Source organism: Tachyglossus aculeatus, unplaced genomic scaffold, assembly GCF_015852505.1.
Source record: "Tachyglossus aculeatus isolate mTacAcu1 unplaced genomic scaffold, mTacAcu1.pri scaffold_161_arrow_ctg1, whole genome shotgun sequence".
In the NCBI taxonomy this organism is placed as follows: domain Eukaryota; kingdom Metazoa; phylum Chordata; class Mammalia; order Monotremata; family Tachyglossidae; genus Tachyglossus; species Tachyglossus aculeatus.
In genome coordinates, this window is record NW_024044884.1 from 460,953 (window position 1) to 466,952 (window position 6,000).

Here is a 6,000-nt window from a genome sequence, read left to right on the forward strand (position 1 = left end):
CAGAGCACTGTACTAAGCGCTTGGGAAGTACAAGTTGGCAACACAGACACAGTCCCTACCCAACATTGGGCTCACAGTCTAAAAGGGGGAGACAGAGAACAAAACCAAGCATATTAACAAAATAAAATAAATAGAATAGATATGTACAAGTAAAATAAATAAATAAATAGAGTAATAAATATGTACAAACATATATACATATATACAGGTGCTGTGGGGAAGGGAAGGAGGTAAGATGGGGGGATGGAGAGGGGGACGAGGGGGAGAGGAAGGAAGGGGCTCAGTCTGGGAAGGCCTCCTGGAGTAGGTGAGCTCTCAGCAGGGCCTTGAAGGGAGGAAGAGAGCTAGCTTGGCGGATGGGCAGAAGGAGGGCAGTCCAGGCCCGGGGGATGACGTGGGCCGGGGGTTGATGGCGGAACAGGCAAGAACGAGGTACGGTGAGGAGATTAGCGGCAGAGGAGCGGAGGGTGCGGGGAGGGCTGTAGAAGGAGGGAAGGGAGGTGAGGTAGGAGGGGCGAGGTGACGGTGAGCCTTGAAGCCCAGGGTGAGGAGTTTCTGCCTGATGTGCAGATTGATTGGTAGCCACTGGAGATTTTTGAGGAGGGGAGTAACATGCCCAGAGCGTTTCTGGACAAAGACAATCCGGGCAGCAGCATGAAGTATGGATTGAAGTGGGGAGAGACACGAGGATGGGAGATCAGAGAGAAGGCTGATGCAGTAGTCCAGACGGGATAGGATGAGAGCTTGAATGAGCAGGGTAGCGGTATGGATGGAGAGGAAAGGGCGGATCTTGGCAATGTTGCGGAGCTGAGACCGGCAGGTTTTGGTGACGGCTTGGATGTGAGGGGTGAATGAGAGAGCGGAGTCGAGGATGATACCCAGGTTGCGGGCTTGTGAGATGGGAAGGATGGTAGTGCTGTCAACAGAGATGGGAATGTCAGGGAGAGGGCAGGGTTTGGGAGGGAAGACAAGGAGTTCAGTCAAATTATCTCAATTTGAATTATGAAAAATCGCTCCATTTACATCTACTGTCCCCTCGTGCATGCCTCTTGATATTTTTTCCACTTGATTACCTTTTTCCAGTATTTGTCACAGGACTCTGCACAGACTAAGCACTTAAAAAACACTATGGTTACCATTATCTCAGACTGGGTTTACGCTAGGCTCCCTGGAGGGCTCCTTGGGACACACGGTGCTAATTCAGTGAACTCTATGCCAAGTGTTAAAATCCTCCAATCCCTCTTCAAATCCCTCCAAAGACCCATATCTTCCAAGAGGTCTTTCCTGATGAATCCCCACTTCTCTGACCATCCCATCTCATCAGTTATTTAACACTCATGTGCAGCTGTGTATTTCTTTTTTTTTTTTACATATTCACTCATTAAATTGATATAGTTGCTTATTTTTGTTTTAATCTTTTATTTTAGTTCACTAAATCAACCCTATTTATTCAGTCCTTACTATGTGAAGAGCATTATTCTGTGTACTTGGGAAAGTGCAACACAATAGAATTAGCAGACACATTCTCTGACTATAAGGAGCTTAAGGTCTAGAGGACATTTCCCAGTTGTTTATTTTGGCAATGTACATGTTTGCTTTCCCCATTATATTGTAAGCTACTTCAGGGCAGAGATGGTATCTTTAACTTCAATCAATCAGAGGTCTTTATTGAATACTTTCTGTGTGCAGTGCACTGTACTCAGCCCTTGGGGGTACAACAGTACAACAGAGTTGGCATAGACATACCCTGCCCATCAGAAGCTTACAATCTACAGGAGGAGCTTATTTCTGTATATGTTCCCAAGTGTCAATCACAGGGATCTGCACATAATAGACTCTCAGTAAATTCATCTGATAGTAATGCTGATGGCTTTAGTTGCTCTAGAGTCTGAGCTCATTGTGAGCAGGGAATATGTCTGGTGATATTGTACTCTCCCAAAGCTTAGTTACAGTGCATGACACACAGTAAGTGTCCAATAAATACAATTGATTGAATGATTTCATTGGCAAATTTTCTCCAAGTCCGCATTCGTATTGCACAGAATCTGCATCCTTTGAGCACTTGATCTTCACCCCATCCTCAGCCCCACAGCCATTGGAGGCAGGGAACCTGTTTATCATCATCATCATCATCATCAATCGTATTTATTGAGCGCTTACTATGTGCAGAGCACTGTACTAAGCACTTGGGAAGTACAAATTGGCAACATATAGAGACAGTCCCTACCCAACAGTGGGCTCACAGTCTAAAAGGGGGCTCACAGTCTAAAAGTTTACCGACTGTATTGTACTCTCCCAAGTGCTCAGTACAGTGATCTGCACACAGTAAGCACTCAAAAATACCATTGATGGATTGGTTGGTTGAAGAGCAGCACACATGCGTCGTGAATGTGAACATGAATCTGTGTCTGAGGTAATATTCAAGGATCCAACAGGAAAAATTTGAAGGCCAAATTTAAGTCCACGAATAATGCTGGGCTGGGAGAATTGAAAAGGACAAAGGCCACTGCCACTACTGAACTGCTGAGCAAGTCCATTATGGCAAAGAAAACCCTTTTTCCTCTAGTGAGGAAGAATGCTTACCACATAAAGCAGATAACCCAAGCAATATCTGTTGACCACATCAAACATTTTATTGGAGGACGGCTCTGATTCTGAATCGTAAGTGGGATAAAACTCATATGTCCTAATGCAAATGGCTATTTCTTTTGACTTATAAAGCAACCATGTGCAATTCAGTAACTAGCTTTTCTTCTTCACAGCTTCATTCTGGGATAAAGATTAAAGGGAGTTTTCTTCACAAAACTCTTAAGTCTTGATTTTTCATTATCTTTCAGCCCCCTGTGGCTTAACAGATATTTCCTTTTATTATTTTCCTCTCCCAGGCTCACAATAAACTATGTGTAGCAGCTATTAGCCCAAATGCTCAGAGCAGACGCCCCGTCTTCACGATCAGACTTCTTTGTCCCTAATGTTGCATACATATTGGTGAGGTGACTCAATAAGATGCTTGGAGACAAAAGGACAGAGAATTCCTCCAAAGAACCCCCAACTTTCATTTCTTGGCTGTCTAAGGAGTGCCATTTTATGCAACTCCAATCCATCAGAGACCTATCTGGACTGCAGTACTGATTCATCGACAAGAGAAAGGTAGGGTTGGCAAGAAGCTCCATCCTTCATTTTCCGTCCTCCTTTCACTCAAACAAACAAGATGGGGTGGGGGCAGGGGGACAACGAACACTGTCAACCTCACTACACAAAAACAGAGACTGTATTGCCTTTTTAAAGCAGCTGACAAGCAAAAAATTGGTACTTTAATGGGTGATGTGAAATTTAGTACTAACCAGAGTACTATACATTGCATGCTCTGCTATTGCTCTTTTTGGGAAAGTGTCTTTTAATAAGACTGCCTAAATCACAGTACGGCATTTTCTCGCCTCCATACCCAATTAGCTAGTGAATAGCAATTTTTAACTATTGGTGGACTTCTGCAAAATGAAAGAGGCCAGATATGATAGCAGTAGTTATAGAAAGATCAATGTGTTATTCTGATCAGCCTCCTGTTGAAGATGGCCATGAATACGGTAATTAAACTGCTCCTGCTGTAATTTTCCTACTAACTCCTTGAGAGCAGCTATAATGAACTCTTTCAAGAACTTAGTGTGGTGCTCTGTACACAGTAAGCACTCAAATACCATTGACTGAAGTCAATTCATGTCTCTGTGACTCAGTTTCCTCATTAGTGAAATGGTGGTAAAATAATCATTTCTCCTCCCCTTAGCCTATAACTCCTTATGGGTTAGGGACTTTTCTAATCTGATTATCTTGTAGTCACTCCACTACCTAGCACAGAGCACAATATTATTATTATATTTGTTAATCACTTGCTGTGTGCCAAGCACTATTCTAAGTGCTGTGGTAGATACAAGTTTATCAGGTAGGACAGAGTCCCTGTCCTATTTGGAGCTCGCAGGCTAAGTAGGAAGCACTTAAATACTTCAATTATTATTCATAATTATTTTTAAAAGGCCCAGGATTCCTTAGTTAAAATTTCTGTTGCACCCTTTGGGCTAGGCCTCATTTGGGACTTACATTTTGAACGTTCACAAATCTCAAAGGGAAGGCAGTGAGTTTCTCCCTTAAATGGGGCCAAAGAAAAACCATAACAAAGAAAAGATCTTGAATCCTGAATGATAACCTAAGAAGTGAAGGTGACTTCTGCAAGTGTAAGTATCATAATGTGAAGCAAAATTCTTCTTCTATGCTTCCTTAAAGTCTCACATTGCCATGAATTAACTAAATTTCCCATAACTCCTGCTGGAATACTAGGAAAAGACGGTTCCTCCTGGCAACTGTGTTTCTTCAGGGGGCAGGCAAGAGCAGCTGAGATCACAGAATCCAAGAGACTCAAGTGGAACTTGCTCAGCCTTGGAATTACCTGGTAGGATATTCAGGTTGAGTGTTGGCTCATTTTTGGTCAAACAATTGCTTAGGGAGGGGAGTGATGATGATGATCGTGGCTCAGTGGAAAGAACACGGGCTTTGGAGTCAGAGGTCATGGGTTCAAATCCCAACTCTGCCAATTGTCAGCTGTGTGACTTTGGGCAAGTCATTCAATTTCTCTGTGCCTCAGTTATCTCATCTGGGATTAAAACTGTGAGCCCTCCGTGGGACAACCTGGTCACCTCGTAACCTCCCCAGCACTTAGAACAGCGCTTTGCACATAGTAATCGCTTAACAAATACCATTATTATTATTATTATTATTATTACGGTACTTGTTAACTCCTTACCATGTGCCATGCACTTTTATAACCACTGGGGTAGTTACAAGTTAGTCAGGTTGAACCCAATCCCTGTCCCATATGGGGCTCACAGTCGGAATCCCCTTTTGACAGATGAGGTAACTGTGGTACAGGGAAGTGAAGGGACTTACCCAAGGCCACACAGCCAACAAGTGGCAGAGGTGAGATTAGAAACCATTACCTTCTGGTTTCTGGGCCCATGCTCTATCCACTATACCATGCTGCTTAAGAGAATTGAGACACAGTACCAGGGCCAGAAGGATAATCTGGTTTACAGTTCTTCTTTCGCAGTGATATTTCTAAAGGCAAGATCTCATCCATCAGTAATCAATTATCCATTACCCATTGTGGAAGGCACTGAGCCATTTATTATTTGCAAAATTTGCTGCTGCTTCCAAAGCTGCCTTGCAGAATTCTGAACTTTCCAAAGCTTCTACTCATTGGGAATCATCAGGCCCTGATGGTCTCTGGGTGACCTTTCCCTTTCAATTGGTCACTACTATACCATGTGAAAAAACAGGCATCTGACACTCTGAGCTATGCCATTGCCAACGATAACGCCAACGGCATGCCAGTGGTACATTATTTGAGATCACGGTAGTTCAAATTCTATGCAATCAAGTTACCTGGGTCTCCTGTTGCCATCCAATCTTTGCATATGGTTCTGTCTTTTGATATGTATTATGGCCCAAATGTGACTGTTGGAATAGTTGCAGAAGCCAGTTTTTGAGACCATATGCTCCTCTGGGGCTTGTGTAAAGTATCAACTGCACTTTCTTGTTCTCTCCCAAGTGCTTAATATGGTGCCCTGCTCAATAGATATCACTGATTGATTGACTGAATACTATACTGTACATATCGGGCTTGAAAAATCAGTCAAAGTAGCTTTTTATGCTAGCCTGGTCACCTCTTCTCTACCCAAACACTTTTCAGAGAATTGGAAATAGAGGAAGGAATTATAGGGGCATGGTAAAAGGCTACAGAAGGACTAACAGTACAAGATAATAATGGTAATAGTTCAGAAAAATGCAATTTATCTCTATAATCATCTATATAGGACTTGATCAAATGACTTTGAACAAAAATACGTTCAAGGCTAAATAAGTTTATGATGGATGAAAAATAATTCTGATTCATTAGGCATCAATCACTAGGCTACGTTTGAAGATGCTCAAACATGCATTGGATCTTGAGGA